Source organism: Euprymna scolopes, chromosome 13 (genome assembly GCF_053919585.1).
Source record: "Euprymna scolopes isolate OS-2025 chromosome 13, ASM5391958v1, whole genome shotgun sequence".
In the NCBI taxonomy this organism is placed as follows: Eukaryota; Metazoa; Mollusca; class Cephalopoda; order Sepiida; family Sepiolidae; genus Euprymna; species Euprymna scolopes.
In genome coordinates this window covers 54,081,089-54,097,828 of record NC_136494.1, presented here as the reverse complement: position 1 = coordinate 54,097,828, position 16,740 = coordinate 54,081,089, and the positions used below count along the sequence as shown (strand labels likewise).

General features: G+C 31.5%; 1 protein-coding gene across 1 annotated transcript in view; it reads left to right on the top strand.

The window, feature by feature from the left end:
* Positions 1-15,007: 15,007 nt before the first annotated feature.
* The window catches only part of LOC145292031 (cerebrin prohormone-like), a 63,124-nt gene continuing 61,391 nt past the window's right edge, over positions 15,008-16,740 (top strand). The window contains exon 1 of the mRNA XM_080138054.1: positions 15,008-15,146. The gene's annotated coding sequence lies outside the window, so the exon portion shown is untranslated. The remainder of the gene's footprint in view (positions 15,147-16,740) is intronic.

Here is a 16,740-nt window from a genome sequence, read left to right as displayed (position 1 = left end):
GAATTTCGAGCGGGACCCTTCATTTACGTCACGGGGGTAGAGTGCTCTTGTTGCGTCAGCTATGACTGAATAGAGGTCCTAAGTAATTAGCAAATGTATTTCTTTCGGTCACCCATACTGAGGATTGAACCTATTTACAACTAGAAATAAAAATAGGTTGAAGGCTCCTAAAATTTGTACTAGAATTGTCCGCAAAGATCCGTGGCGCAGGTCCAGGATTGCTGTGTACGCCATGTACTGGGAAAAATCAATTGTATCAGTGATACTCTCCTGAAGGTTGAAGTTTCCATCCTCAGTGTGGGTGACCGAAAAAATACATTTGTTAATTACTTAGGACCTCTATCCAGTCATGGCTGACGGAACAAGAGCACGCTACCCCCGTGACGTAAATAAAGGGTTCCGCTCGAAATTCCGTCTAAATTCCAGAGTTCGACAGAAACATTACCGAATTCGACAAGATAAACCTGAAGAAGGTCGGAGGTTACATCGACCGAAACGTTTTGAAAATCACACTCAAGATGAGAACAGTAGTCCGATGAATCCAAATAATACAAATAATCAATTTCGTTACTTATATTATTTTCTTTTTTATTACTCTTTAGAATATTTTCACGAGAGAATGCAGGTGATTGTTGGAGTCTGCGTGTGAGATTCCCAGGTCTCTGCGCTTCTTTCCATTACCATTGAAACCGTACTTGGTATTCTTGTATTAGCCATTGATTAAAGACTGCTCGTTGCGTTTCTCAGCATTTTCTCTGAATTATCAGTAACATTAAGTCTCTTTAATGTTACAGTACCCTCCGTATCGTTCCACTTAAGGTCTAGATGGTGTGGTATCTATTCAGTCATTACAATCTCCCCAAACCACCGTGAAAACTTTCCATTGCACTGTGTTTATGCAATTGCGTATCTTTTTTTAAGTAGTTTATTTAAGAAGTAAATGATGATGTTGTTGTTGTTATTATTATTATTATTATTATTATCATTATTGTTGTTGTTGTTGTTGTTGTTGTTGTTGTTGTTGTTGTTCTAATCACTCCTCATTATCGGTGTTATGACAACCAAAGGATTTTAAAATTTAAAAAAAATAGCATGTGATATAATTGAATCAATTACGCAAAAGGTTTCTTTTCATTAATTTCAAATATTCCAATATGTATCGAATATCACATATTCTAGCATGTCAATTCAATCTTGGACAGTTTTTCATTTCATAAAATTAAATGAAAAATGTCAAACCAAAATTCAGTCGATTTAAAATTTAACTAAATGACAATTCTTTATGATAGAATTGTGGTACAAATTTGCACTGGTTATCGAAAGGTTATCGTCAGCAGCGTATTATCGTTATTTTATAAGAATGAAGACGTGTTTTCTTTGATTGTTTTCCTGATGCTCAACACCGTTTAATGTTTGTAAAATCTATGAGTGAATGCGTAACATTTTATTAAGGTTAGAAATCTTTTTTGTTGCTGAAAATAATTTTCACAAGTAAAAGTTCAGTTAATAGTCTGAATGCTCTCCTTCTCCCTCCCCCTCCAAAAAAAAAGGATATTTAAAAAATTCTGACTGTAGGCCTAGTCAAATGTCAATAAGATTTTCTTGAGAAGCAAAATCCCCCTTTTTTCTCACGAAACTGCTCGAAGACCGCAAACGTTAAAAGAGAGTTTGTAAGCATATAAGTTATATCAAACACATTAGAATAAAATTCTTTATCCATATGAATACTTTAAACAATTAAAAGCGTTTGTACGATATTTTATTTCGGAATTTTATTTTAATGTTTGTACGTCTTATCAAAAGCAACAGAATAAGAGCGAACAATACCTGGCTAAATGGTAAATTTCATCACATGTAAGCACGTTGTACTGATACTTTTTTCTGGCTTCTCTTTTCGCACACTGAAATTTAACAGTGGAAATCATCTTTCAATGTGTCATTGATTCGAATCCGAAACTGGGATTCCTTCTACTCCTCCATTCGCGAAAAAGCAGAGAGTTGTTTGATATGGTTGGGTAGTGCATAGACAAATGCTGTTTCAAGACTACGCTGTTATGCGCAAAAAAGCTTCCGAAGGTTTGCTTAGAAACCATAAAATATTTCAGCCCGACCCATGTAGTGTAACAAAACCCTCACGTATGCCGCATATGAGCCTAGTCAAATGTCAATAAGATTTCATTGGAAAACAAAACCGTCTTTTTCCTCACGAAACTACTCGAAGACCGCAAACGTATTACCTGTTGAACACGACACACGTGGATCATGTATTCTACTCTCTTCATCAAGCCTAGCCGATACAGGAGTTCATCCCCTCAATCCGGTCAATAATATATTGACTGTGGTCAGCACCGCTAAACACATGCATAGATTTAAATCAAACTTGTCTGTTATCACACAGCCGAAATATCACAAGTCAATCGGCCATCGAGTTCAAGTTTTTGCAATAGTCGTCGCTTTCAAGGTTTGAAAAATGCCGGTGCGACTAGCTCCCTATGTTTCTCATAGTAAATATAACCGTTATATACGACACAGACGATCCTGTGACATTTATGTGGGAGGATGGGCTCTGTCTATTGCAGAGGTTTATGAAACTAGAATAGATTAACTCTTCCCAATACGTCCTGGACTTGTATGGAATGCGAACATTATTATTATTATTTTTTTTTTTTTTTTTTGCAATTTTGCACAGAAACGAGAATGCTTAAGTATTTAACGAGTCAATATTTCGCTGCTGGAATTTTATTATTAGTTGAATGTATTTTATTATTAGTTGAATGTATTTTATTATTAGTTGAATGTATTTTATTATTAGTTGAAAGTATTTTATTATTAGTTGAATGTATTTTATTATTAGTTGAAAGTATTTTATTATTAGTTGAATGTATTTTATTATTAGTTGAAAGTATTTTATTATTAGTTGAATGTATTTTATTATTAGTTGAAAGTATTTTATTATTAGTTGAATGTATTTTATTATTAGTTGAATGTATTTTATTATTAGTTGAATGTATTTTATTATTAGTTGAATGTATTTTATTATTAGTTGAAAGTATTTTATTATTAGTTGAATGTATTTTATTATTAGTTGAATGTATTTTATTATTAGTTGAAAGTATTTTATTATTAGTTGAATGTATTTTATTATTAGTTGAATGTATTTTATTATTAGTTGAAAGTATTTTATTATTAGTTGAAAGTATTTTATTATTAGTTGAAAGTATTTTATTATTAGTTGAATGTATTTTATTATTAGTTGAATGTATTTTATTATTAGTTGAAAGTATTTTATTATTAGTTGAAAGTATTTTATTATTAGTTGAATGTATTTTATTATTAGTTGAATGTATTTTATTATTAGTTGAAAGTATTTTATTATTAGTTGAAAGTATTTTATTATTAGTTGAAAGTATTTTATTATTAGTTGAATGTATTTTATTATTAGTTGAATGTATTTTATTATTAGTTGAATGTATTTTATTATTAGTTGAAAGTATTTTATTATTAGTTGAATGTATTTTATTATTAGTTGAATGTATTTTATTATTAGTTGAATGTATTTTATTATTAGTTGAATGTATTTTATTATTAGTTGAATGTATTTTATTATTAGTTGAAAGTATTTTATTATTAGTTGAATGTATTTTATTATTAGTTGAAAGTATTTTATTATTAGTTGAATGTATTTTATTATTAGTTGAATGTATTTTATTATTAGTTGAATGTATTTTATTATTAGTTGAAAGTATTTTATTATTAGTTGAATGTATTTTATTATTAGTTGAATGTATTTTATTATTAGTTGAAAGTATTTTATTATTAGTTGAAAGTATTTTATTATTAGTTGAATGTATTTTATTATTAGTTGAATGTATTTTATTATTAGTTGAAAGTATTTTATTATTAGTTGAATGTATTTTATTATTAGTTGAATGTATTTTATTATTAGTTGAAAGTATTTTAGTATTAGTTGAATGTATTTTATTATTAGTTGAAAGTATTTTAGTATTAGTTGAATGTATTTTATTATTAGTTGAATGTATTTTATTATTAGTTGAATGTATTTTATTATTAGTTGAATGTATTTTATTATTAGTTGAAAGTATTTTATTATTAGTTGAATGTATTTTATTATTAGTTGAATGTATTTTATTATTAGTTGAATGTATTTTATTATTAGTTGAATATATTCGTTGAATCAATATCGAATGCAGAAGCATTGGTATAAAAGAGTAATATAAAAAAAAACGGTAACGTTAAATTAAGTCTGTTTTCTTCACTGCCAGAATATTAAAAATGTTTTTAAGGGGGAGGGACATCCAGTTTTTATAAGTTTTAGTGATAAATAACTTTTAACACAAATTGATATTGATTTGATAAGTACTTCGCTTCTTTTTCTTCCTTGCTCTAATCAGTTGCATAGTAATTTTTTTAATAATTACATTTTTTTTAATAACTTAATTATCGAACAACTTGGTATGCAATGATGATATTTGTTTGTTTGGCCTAACACATTTTCTTCTGTTGCTTGTAGGAATTATAATTTAATTTTATTGCAGACTAAATATTAGACTAGTTTTTGTGTGTGAATGTGAAAAGTAAACAGATATATATATATATATATATATATATATATATATATATATATATATATATATATATATATATATCATTTAAGCCCGGCGTTGCACGGGTGTTTGGAGGTGTATGTTGAGCAAAAAAAAGGAAGCGGTCAATTTTTTTAACTTTGACTCCCTATTATGACCCCTTAACATTAATTGTTTGGGTCTCAAATCAACAAGTTATTAACTTAGATCTATGTCCAAGGAACATATATCTATAATTTCAAGTGTTTACACCATAAATTGTCGGAGATGTTTGGTAGAGTTCTCAAAGGTAAAATCGTTGAACTTTGACCCCATACAGACAAATTTCTGTCTGAAAACGGATTACAAAGATTTTCCCAAATCTCAGTACCCTGTATATCACATTACGAATCTGTAGACTGAAAATTGACAGCAAAAAAAAAATTGTGTATTTTCCCCTATTTCTTTAACGTGTATTGCTCCGCAAACAAAAAATGTGTGTGCAAATATTCTTAGTATGTTTTATTAAAAACAATAAAAAAGAGCGAACAATATATGAAATGTTTAAATGAAAAATTAATATATATATGTAAGTATCAAAATTTAATGTAATATATTTATAATGTAATATACTAGCATTTCGGCCCGGCGTTGCTCGGGTGTTTGGAGGTGTATGCTGAGCAAAAAAAAAAACGGTCAATTTTTTTTTAACTTTGACCCCTATTATGACTCCTTTACATTTATTGTTTTTGGCTCAAATCAAGTTATTAAGTTAGATCCATGTCCAAGGAATCTATATCTAACATCTGAAGTTTTTAGACCCAAAATTGTCGGAGGAGTTTGGTTGAGTTCTCAAAGACCAAATCGTTGAACTTTAACCCCTTAACAGGTAAATTTCTGGCCGAAAACCGATCACATAGATTTTCCCAAATCTCAGTACACTGTATATCAAATTTTGAGTCTGTAGACTAAAAATTGACAGAGTTATTGCGTAGGGAAATGTACACAGACACGGAGACAGACACGTTCACGTATATATATATATATATATATATATATATATATATATATATATATATATATATATATATATATATATATAAGAAATAAAAAATCAATGTGAATGAGGAGTTTATCTAATACAAGCAAGGGTAAACTTCAATCTAATATAAATACCAGTATTTATATATTGATATATTAGTCCCAATCAAATAAAAAAACGAACACAATAGAGAATAAATTTGTTATAAGAGTAAGGAAAATAAAAGTGTAAATTAAAATTTACAATTAAATTTATTGTTTGATAAAATACTCTTTAAACCAATTTTAAAAGTCCATATTTCGCGGAGTTTCAAAGAATGCTGTTCTTGCTATTTTTCTCATCAGAGGACAGAAAAAATTAGCACATTACAATTGTAGCTAGGCTAGGATTTGCTATTTGGGGTATTAGATGAAACTACAATTTATGATAACTTGCAAATTGTTCATTCCATTAAGTCACGTGTAAAGTCATGTGAAAAAATGTGGGATATGTGGAAAAGAACAAAAACAAACCGGGAATAATATTCCTCCGTATTTGAAGACTTTTTCAACGGTAACCGGAAAACCTTCAAAAGGAATCCAATAGTCAGAATTTAAAATCCAGTGGGTAATATTATCCGGTAGAAAAAATTAATAAAATCAACTCAAATTTATAAAAATTGCTTCTTCAATCAGTTTAATCCAAAGATAGCAAGGTTGATCTTCAGTTGGATAGAAAAGAGAAATATAGAGATATAAAATCCAACAGGTGAGCTTCCAAAGAAATATCTGAGGCGTCCAGACTTATACATAAATTTAGGTCAGCCTAAAACATTTGCACGCCTGCTGGAATCGACGTCAGCAAACGAAAGCAGACCAGAAAGTGGGATTCAAGGATTGTTGAAAGTGTTACTTTTTCTCAATGCTAACAATTAAAAAGAGAGTAGGGTAAAATGTAAAATAATTTACACGTCGCATAATCTTACCCGGCTGTCAAACGATGACTACGATAATAATAATAATAATAATAATAATAATAATAATAATAATAATAATAATAATGATAATGATAATAATAATAATAATAATGATAATAATAATGATCATAATAATAATGATAACAATGGAGATAATAAAGATAACTATAGAGACAATACTAATAATGATAATCAAATAATAATGATTATAATAATCATGGCAATAATAATGATAATAACAATAAGAATATTAATAAGATGAAGATTAGTAACAATGATAATAATTTATCAGAATGATAATACTACTAATAATGATAACAGTTAGAGTAATTACGATATTAATACTAAAAATAACAATAATGATAAAACCAAACTTAATATTAATAATAATAATTATCCTAATTACAGCACGACAATGATGATTATAAAATAATGATAACAATAATAATAATAATAATAATAATAATAATAATAATAATAATAATAATAATAAAGAAGTAAATATTGCAGTAAATCTTTAAGTAAAATGCTTATGTAAAGGAGTTATTGAGATCATATTGTTATATACTAAAATTGAAATAAAATTTAAATTTCATTTTTATTGATAAGATTAAGTAAAATAGAATAACCGACACTAGTGTTATCACTTCATACTAAGGATAAAATGTATAAGACTTGTAATATGGATAAAGAAACTAGTAAAAAAAGGAAAGTCTTTATTGGGTAGTTTAATTTGAACTCTCTAGTCTCTGAAACGAGTGGTATTCGTTGGACTGGTTGATTCCACTTAGTACTTAAATAGGGGTGATTTCTACTCCACAACATCCCTCCCGAGCTTTTCATTCCCCCGGGAATGATCGTATAGCTCTTTTTCCTGGGGTTGATCTCTATCGGGTCGGTAATTTTCCCTTTTCTTAAGGACCGGTGTTGTCCGGCTGCTTGTGGTGTTACCAGATCGAACGAGTCATATATCTGGTCCATTACCTTTTCTTGTTCAGCAGGAGATTGTCTTTCGTCATTAGTTATGCGTTTCCGAATTTGGTTCAAATGCTTCTTGTGAGTAAATCTTAGACCTTCGATAATGTAAACCATCCGCCCAATCCTTTTCTGGACCTTTCCTAGTTCCCACATCGTACTATTTTTGTATACCTGCAAAAAATACCTTTTCACCAGGTAAGTACCTCTTTTTTGGAACTATAGTATTCGGCGATTTCGCCTGTTTTGGCAAAAGTTTCTCGAAGACCGGCCTAATTTTCATCGCGAACATTAACTCTGCCGGCGACATCTTCGATGGAGCGCTTTCATTTGGTGTAATTCGGTAGACTTGTAAAAACTGCTGGAGCGCCTTTTCTGAGGGCGTACCTTTAGTCTTCTTCAGGGCTCTTTTCAGCGTGTCTACAAACCTCTCTACCTGACCGTTCGATTGGTTGGCGTCGTTATGTGGTTAACCTGGAAATCCTCGCAAAAGCTTTTAAAATCTGCTGAAGTGAATTTTGTGCCATTGTCAAACATTAGACAATCAATCACACCAAACCTTGCGAGCAATTCGTGAAGAGCACTGATTGTAAAATCCGTCGTTGGACTTTTATATCGAAATACCTTATGCCATTTTGAAAAAAACTGTCGACCACTACTAAATAATAGTTTCCATCCAGTGGCCCGCGTAATCTACGTGTATTTTTGCCATGGGTGGTCCGCTTTGGGCCACGGGTAAATTGGATTGGGGGCGCTTTTGTAGCCAATGCGCATTCCTTACATGACGTTACAGTGGCTTCTATATCAGTGTCCATTCTCCTCTAGTAAACGTACGAACTTATGAGTCTCCTCATCTGAATAGCCCCAGGGTGTTCCGTATGGAAATCCTTTAGAATTTTCTTTTGTAGTGTAGCTGGGATTGCTACTCTTTCTTGGTACAACATTACCTCATTGCACATAGAATAAACTTCCGCCGCCGATTCATCTGATAGAATTTTTTATTTCGTTTTTTTGATAAAACTATCTTCTTCAGCCTCCCTTATAATATCTTCCAAACTCACTGGTAGTTCCGTGATCGCATTACACAGTATTTGTGTATAGTCCTTTTCACTTTGTACTGGCGCTATTACTGTATCTTCCAGCAGTTCCTTTGATTTTGGCATTATGTAAGAAATTTCATACTGAAGTGGTAATTAAGTAGAATGCCCCCCATCTTTGCAGTCTGTTGGCTGTGTAAGTTGGCAGACCTTTTTTAGGGCCAAAGATGGTTAAAGCGGCTTATGGTGTGTTTGTAATTTTACGACCGTGTAAAAATCAGTGGAATTTTGTTACCCCAAATATGATCTACCATCCGGTCCCATTTTGTTTTTGTCCTTTTTAATGGCGAGCGCAGTTCATGCATGTCCTTAATGAAGGTTTGATAATAGTTCGCGGGTCCTAAAAAGCTCTGCAATTGAATTACATTATGAGGCTCTGGCATGTTTTTTTTTATAGCTGTGGACCTATCCGGATCGGGTTTCCTCCCGTCCTTATCTATTATATGACTCAGCTATTTAATTCGTTCCAAAAAAAAAATCGCATTTTGCTTTCTTCAATATAAAATCGTATTCTTTTATTCTGTCAAACACTTGAAATACATGATCTCTATGTTGTTCAACATTTTGAATACGCATAAGAATATCGTCCAGATAACCTATTTCGAAATCACAACCGCTTAGCAAAGTATCGATTACCTTTTGGAAAATTGCAGGTGTTATTTTTATAACAAATGCTAATCTATTGAATTTATAAAGATCTTTGTGCGTTGCGATACACAGAAGTTTCGAGCTATCTTCCTCTACTGGTATTTGTAGGTACGCCTCGCTTAAGTCCATTTTGGAAAAAATATTCTGCCATTTTACTTAACGAATACTTCGTTTGGGTTTGGTTGTGGATAGTGGTGGTCCTATAGCGCTGCATTCAATCTTGTAGAGAAATCCGCACATACTCAAATCTCTTTAGATTTTTTTTCATATATACGGTGGAAGCTGCCCACTCACTATAGTTAATAGGGGTTAAAATCCCAGTGTTAACTAGTCTTTTCAATTCTTCTTCAATTTTTTCCCCTCGAAGCGAACGGTGCGCCCCGTGGGTTTTTGAATATTGTTTTTGCTTCATCCAGCAATTCGAATCCCGCTTTTATTTTTGTGCAGCATCCAGGCTTTTCAGAGAAAACACTTGGGAAATTTTTTTGAGATCTTTTTTTAGTTTGTTGGCTTCGGTCGTTAGGTTTTCGACTTTGTGACAAAAATCACTCATTAGCGAGTCCCATAATTAAAATTCTGTAACAAAATGTAGTAAGCAAAAATCAGGAATAAAGATAGAAAATAGTCAGTTTACTCCTGCACCGCCCACCTCTAGAAGAGAGGGATTTCTTGGCAGTAATGACTGTAGAGAAAGAAGGAGACAGAAAAAAGGCAGAAGAAAACTCACTTCTCGCAGATGTGTGGTTCGTCACAAAAAACAATCCAACCGCCAGAACCACTTACACAATCTGCAGGACACTACCTGACTGCTTCCCAGCATCCTGCCTTTATAGCGGCCGGGTATTATATATTTACATAATCGCGCGAGAGCACACGCGATTCTACGAGAATTGCATGGGGTCGACGCTAATAAAAACCTATGGACGCCAATGGAACTCTCTTCCACTCTCTTCCCCTCGGCTCGCAACACAACAACAGACGTAGGTAAGCTCTTTACCCCCCCCCCATTTTGGTTATTACAAATTCCGCTGAATCCAATCGGTCCCGAATAAATTTGCTGTGTTCCTTAGAACGAACACTTTTAACTTTTTTGTCGTTCTTTTTAGTGACAACTACCTCACCCTCAAAATTTATTTTTTCACCCGTCACCGTTCTTGCGACTTTATTCGTCTTTGTCATCGTAGGCTTTTCTATTCTCTTCCACGTATGAAAATTTATAATCGATAAATCCGGCCCTGAATCGAGTTGAAGTTTCACTTCTTAATTTCTGATTCTCATTGTAACCTATTTCCTTATGTTCTCTGTTGGCGAAGGGTCTATTTTTGCAGTTTTTACGTAGCTCTTTTTGTTACTTTTGCTCTGCAATATGAGAACGTGTGTCCTGCTAGTTTGCATAGGTCACATGCTATTTTGCTTTGGTACTGACATACATTGCACCCATGAGGTCCTTAGCGTCTGCTTTCATACCTCCAAAATATGCTTGTATCATATTCGCCAAGTATCATCTCCTCTTTGCTGAGTAGTTCCATGTTCTCCGATGTCTTTAGTTTTTCCCCTAAATCTAGTAGTGGACATTTTCCATTTCGAATTCCATTTAAATATCATGACTGAATATTCTGGTCGTGTTTATCAGGTTTCACAATTTCTTTTTCTTTTGTATTTAGCAAAGAGCTTAGGTTGTCCATGTACATGGATCTTGATATGCAGTGATCCTCTGAAAACATCGGCAGAAAGCATAACCTTATCTTTAGTGAAGGTTACACATTTTAATTAAAATGATTTATTCTACTTGGATGTTGTAGAGTTTAATTCGCATTTTAATTTGCTTTTGAGGTTGGTTGCGTAGTATCTGATTTGTTTTCAGAAGGGCATTTTCCCAGGATGTCGGCCTTGGGCGAGGAGGGTTGTGTATAGAGTTACAAATTTTCCGGTTTATGAAAAAAATTGGATATCATTAGATTTGAATATCACTATGTTGTAGCCAATAGGGAATCTATCACATGACAACGTGTTACACATCTGGGAAGTTCTTAAAAAAGCAATGGTTCATGTAAATCGGTTTTATGTTTAATTTAATTTCATTTGTATTTAGAAAATATGCAAAACTTTTTTCATATTAATCTTAAAATAAAATCGGTATTTAAAAAAGTAAAATTTGGATTAAATATTTCTATGGATGCCGCACTAATTAAGGCCACTCAAGTGTCATGGGGTGAATAGATTAATAGATGAACGACGATGACTATCAGCAGTGAGTAAGGACTGATGAATAGAATTACTAAAATACTAAATCTAAAATCAAGTTTAACTTTATTTAGTTTAAATGTTAAAAACTATCATTTTAGCGATTAAAGAAATACGATGTCTTTCATACGGGTTGCATGTGTTTACAAAATGTTGCATGTGATTGTAGGCCGCACGAATCACATGTTTTACGTTCTAGAAAGCAAATTTGGTAAACTTAAATTGAAACATTTTGAAAATGATGTCTTATAACGAAAGTCTCAGAAATATTGATCTTATTCAATTATTTAATGAAATTATTTGGTTTGCTATCATATCCGGATGAAAAAATAACAAGGGGCTGACTTCTTCGTGCAAATGATTAATTTTTAAAAAGAGTAAAAAATCTACAAACAATGTATTCTTTAAAAAAGATGTTTTGCATCGAAAGTCTCAAAAGAAATGACTTTAATCATTTAATAAAATATTTTATAAAATTATTTGGTGTGCTAAATTTTAAAATTAACCTTAAGAAATAACGTTTTCAAAATTGTGACTAAACTCCTTATATATATATATATATATATATATATATATATATATGTGTGTGTGTGTGTGTGTGTGTGTGTGTGTGTGTGTGTGTGTGTGCACTTCCCTACCAAACTACTTCAATTTTCAGTCTACAGACTCGAGATTGGACATAGGGGTATTGAGATTTGGGAAAATCGTTTTAATCGGTTTTAGCCCAGAAATTTTGCTGTCAAGGTATCAAAGTTTAACAATTTGGCTTTTGAAAACTCTAACAAACTCCTCCACCATTTTTGGGCCTAAACACTTAAAATATAAGATGTAGGTTACTTTGACATGAATCAAACATTTTAATTTGATTTGATCCCAAAACAATAAAAGTTAAGGGGTCAAAATTGGGATCAAAGTTTTAAAAAAATTGACCTCTGCGGTCTCTACCAAATTACTCAGCCAATTTTTTGTTTAAACATTAAAAATTTTACATAAAGTGTATTCAGACATAGAGCTAGCTTTTTAATCAGATTTTGGCCGAAAATTTGGCTGCCAAGGAGTCAAAGTTGAAAGAATTGACCTTTGCAGACTTTACCAAACTCCTCCACCATTTTGGGTTTAAACACTTGAAATTTTAGATGTAGGCTTCCTGGACATGAGTTCATATATATATATATATATATATATATATATATATATATATATATATATATATATACATATATATATATATATATATATATATATATATATATATATATATATATATAGTTATGAACAGTACATAGGAACCTAGCAAAGCCGGGCTGAACTGTTAGTAATACTATAAATTAGTATTAAGCTTAACCATTGGTAACTCTTGTTTTACATATGTGAAATCATACTCACTGAACTAAAAAAAAAATGCGTGTTCTGTTCATTTAATCAGCCTCACTAGAAGTAACGCGCATATTCGCACAGAGATTCGAAACCAGAATGCTTGTTCACATGAGAATAAGAATGCGATTAAATAGTCACAAATATCTAACTCGTTGCGCCAACAGACATGACCATTGGCCGTCAAACAAAATAAGCAGTCATACGTCGGTTTTAGACGCGTATCTTTAAGGGCGAGAAGATATCAGAAGTGCCTAAAAATGTGTCAACAAATGTAATTTTTTTTAACGTGTTAAGTGTCTTTTATACGCAATGGTAACTTCTTGATGGAGTAGTAAGCGTGGCGTGTTGTAAGAGTACGAATTTTAAAGTTTTAGATGTTACTGCGCGCATCATTAACGTATTATTATTATTATTATTATTATTATTATTATTATTATTATTATTATTATTTGTTGCTGTTGTTTTATTTCTCGGTTGATAGTAGCTCCTCCCTCATCGCTTGTGGTCTTCCCAGCTTCAAATGTGTCCTTCCTTATTATCGATCACCAATTGGACTCAGCCAATCCATTGCTGAGGGCTAAAACTTTGCATCTTCATCCGCATCACTGCGTTGCTAATAGCTCCACCCAACTTGATTTTCCATTCTCTCCTAAAATGTATATCTCTTACACCTTCGCCTTTCTCTGTTTATATCTATAATTTTATTGCAAACTGTTTCTTTTCTCTGTTTCTTTTCTCTGTTTCTTTTTTTTTTCTGTTTTTTTTTTAATGCACGTTTTGTCTGTTACTCAGGTGTGCGAATGTTGTAAGTCATTCCAGAAGATAGAACACAACTCTTCAAACGACACAACCCCCTCTCTTTCCTCTCCTCTCTCTCTCTCTCCCTCTTCTTTCTCTCTCTCTCTCTTTCTCTCTCTCTTTCTCTCGAGAGAAAGAGAGAGAGAAAGAAATAACTGTCTGTTAACTAACTCATATAAAATATATATATTTCTTTTGTTATGCATCTTAGTTTTATTTTATTTTTTAATTCTTCACATTCTTGATCATTCTTGATCATCATCATCATCATTGTCATCATCATCATCATCTAAATCCGTTGTTGATTGTGAAATATCAACAAACTGAATTTAAGTCCCATATCTATTGCATTCACTTACGCATTAATAACATAATTAAGAAAAGCGTTCAGAAAACGCATGCTTAAACTGTCAGCAAAATAACCATTCAATTTCAAAGGAAACAATACAGATATATACGTATATTACATTTGAATGCATTGCATAAACCCCAAAAGGTTGATATGCTGAAAAAAGTAAATTCGATCAAAAATGAATTCTGTTGGCAATTTTTTTTTTCTGTTTTGCCTGCATCATTTCTTCTTCTTTATTCATTATTTTCCATTTATGTATTTTTTCTTACACGTTATTAAACTCGCATCTTTTGTATCTTTTTTATTGTCCGGTCATGTCATCATTTTATGTGTATAGACACACAGTTATCCAAAATTAACGCAGGCGAAAATGTTTTTATTTTTGCTTTTCCAACCCATCTCCGTTCACAATTTGTGGTTGGTACCTTGTCGTTTGCGACTCTTTTTCATCGTATCTATCTTCTTCTCTTCGACATATTGTTTTTTTCTTAACGACTTTTCTTTCTTTTTCTCCTCCTCTTTCTCTATCTTACTCCACTTTCTCTCTATCTCACTATACTTTTCTGTCTGCCTGTTTCTTCTCTGTCTCTCTCTCTGTCTCTCTCTCTCTCGCTGTATATATATATATATATATATATATATATATATATATATATATATATATATATATATATATATATATATATATATATATATATATATATACCGTATATGGAGATAGAGAGAAAGGCGTTCAGAAAACGAATTCAATATTTCTCTTCTACCTCCCTTCCTATATACTACATACATGAAATCACACACACACACACACACACACACACACACACACACACACATAACATATATATATATATATATATATATATATGTTATGTGTGTGTGGGGGGGCATTGTATCAATATGTTGGGCTGAGTCTTGATTATAGGCTAAACATTGGAATTATCTGTAGGAGGAGCCTGGTTTTATAAGCACGGCACAGGCAGTTTTTTGCTCACACCGGCTCAAAACACGAGATTTGCTGCATCATCCCAAGAACTCTTGCACGTCTTCCACATTTATCTGTATATTTTGTCAGGTCAGTCTCTTTCTCATACACCTATTATATTGCACTATTTTTTATTTACCATTTTCTTATTTATTATATTAGAAGCAATTATGTGATTGTATTCTTTTATTTTACTTTCTTCATAAGAATATAAAAAGTGAAGATTCAGAATTCCCTTGTAAATCAAGTTTGAATCATTTGCTGTTTATTTTTAATTTCTATACAAATATTTAAATGAGTTTTTTTTATTTGGTTTCTATGAAAATATTTAAATGAGTTTTTTTCTATAAAGATATTTAACAAGTTTTTCATTTGATTGCTATAAAAATGTTTAAACGAGTTTTTTTTGTATTTGATGTCTATAAAAAATATTTAAGGTTTTTCTTGGGAGGGTGGTTCTATAAAAATATTATAATTAGGTTTTTATTTCATTTCTATGAAAATATTTCAATTAGGTTTTTTAGCTACGATTTTTTAAAAGAATCAAATACGCCAACATAAAAAAATATAAAAGTGTAAGAATAATGTCTCTGATAAACATTTCAACACACAAAAAATAAATAAATAAAATCAAAATAGTGTTATTAATATTTGAGGCCAATCAAGCATAATAAAAATTACAAAACTGAAAGAAAAGCGATGTAGAAAAACAAGTTGGCGACAATGGAAGACTTCCCTTTACGTGCTCTCTTTTTTATAGCATGTGATATTGTCTTTTCATGTAATTAAACCACAGACAGAAGATTTTACGAAAATGCATTTCATAGTTTTTATTGTTTTACTTTTAGTCTAATTCGCATTTTACTGCATATCAACCCGTTATGAATCTTTTAATAGTAAATTTTACTTCAAACATAAATCATGTTTCTCATCACTAAACAAATTTGTGCCAATGCATTCATATATATATATGCGATATCTATTTCAAATGTATAAATTCGTGGAATCTTTACACGTTTAATATAAACAAATTTATTAATTTAATTAACGGTTACACATTAATTTTAAGCACACTTCATTCAGAATATATATATATATATATATATATATATATATATATATATATATATATATATATATATGTGTGTATGTGTGTGTATGTGTGTGTGTGTGTGTGTGTGTGCTAGCACGCTTTCCGGCGTTGCTCGGGTGTTTGGAGGTGTGTGTTGAGCAAAACAAAAAGTGGTAGTAGGAAGGCAGACTCGAACCCGTACCGCGAAGGAGGAAAAGAATGAGAAAAACGTGACGTCTTTGCTGTTACGACCACCAGCAAACCGGAAGTGACGTAGGTTTAATTAAGGCTAGAAAATCGAAAAGAGGGGATGCCTTTCAAAAATATCGGTGGAAAAAGCGACCTCTCCCTGTAGAAAAATGCCCACTTGAAGATGAAGAAATTAATGTTTTTAGCCAACTTTTCGGTATTTGTCGTCTGAAGGATCGAGCTTGAAAAGGATATTGATTTTGTAAAACTCCGTCGCTTCTGTCGAAAGTTTTAGGCAGACATGCAAACATACATACATACATACATTTATATATAGGTAGCTCAAATTTTCGACCCAAACCGATTAAAAAGCTTGCCCTTTCTCTGATTACCCTTTATGTAAAATTTCGAATATTTAGACCA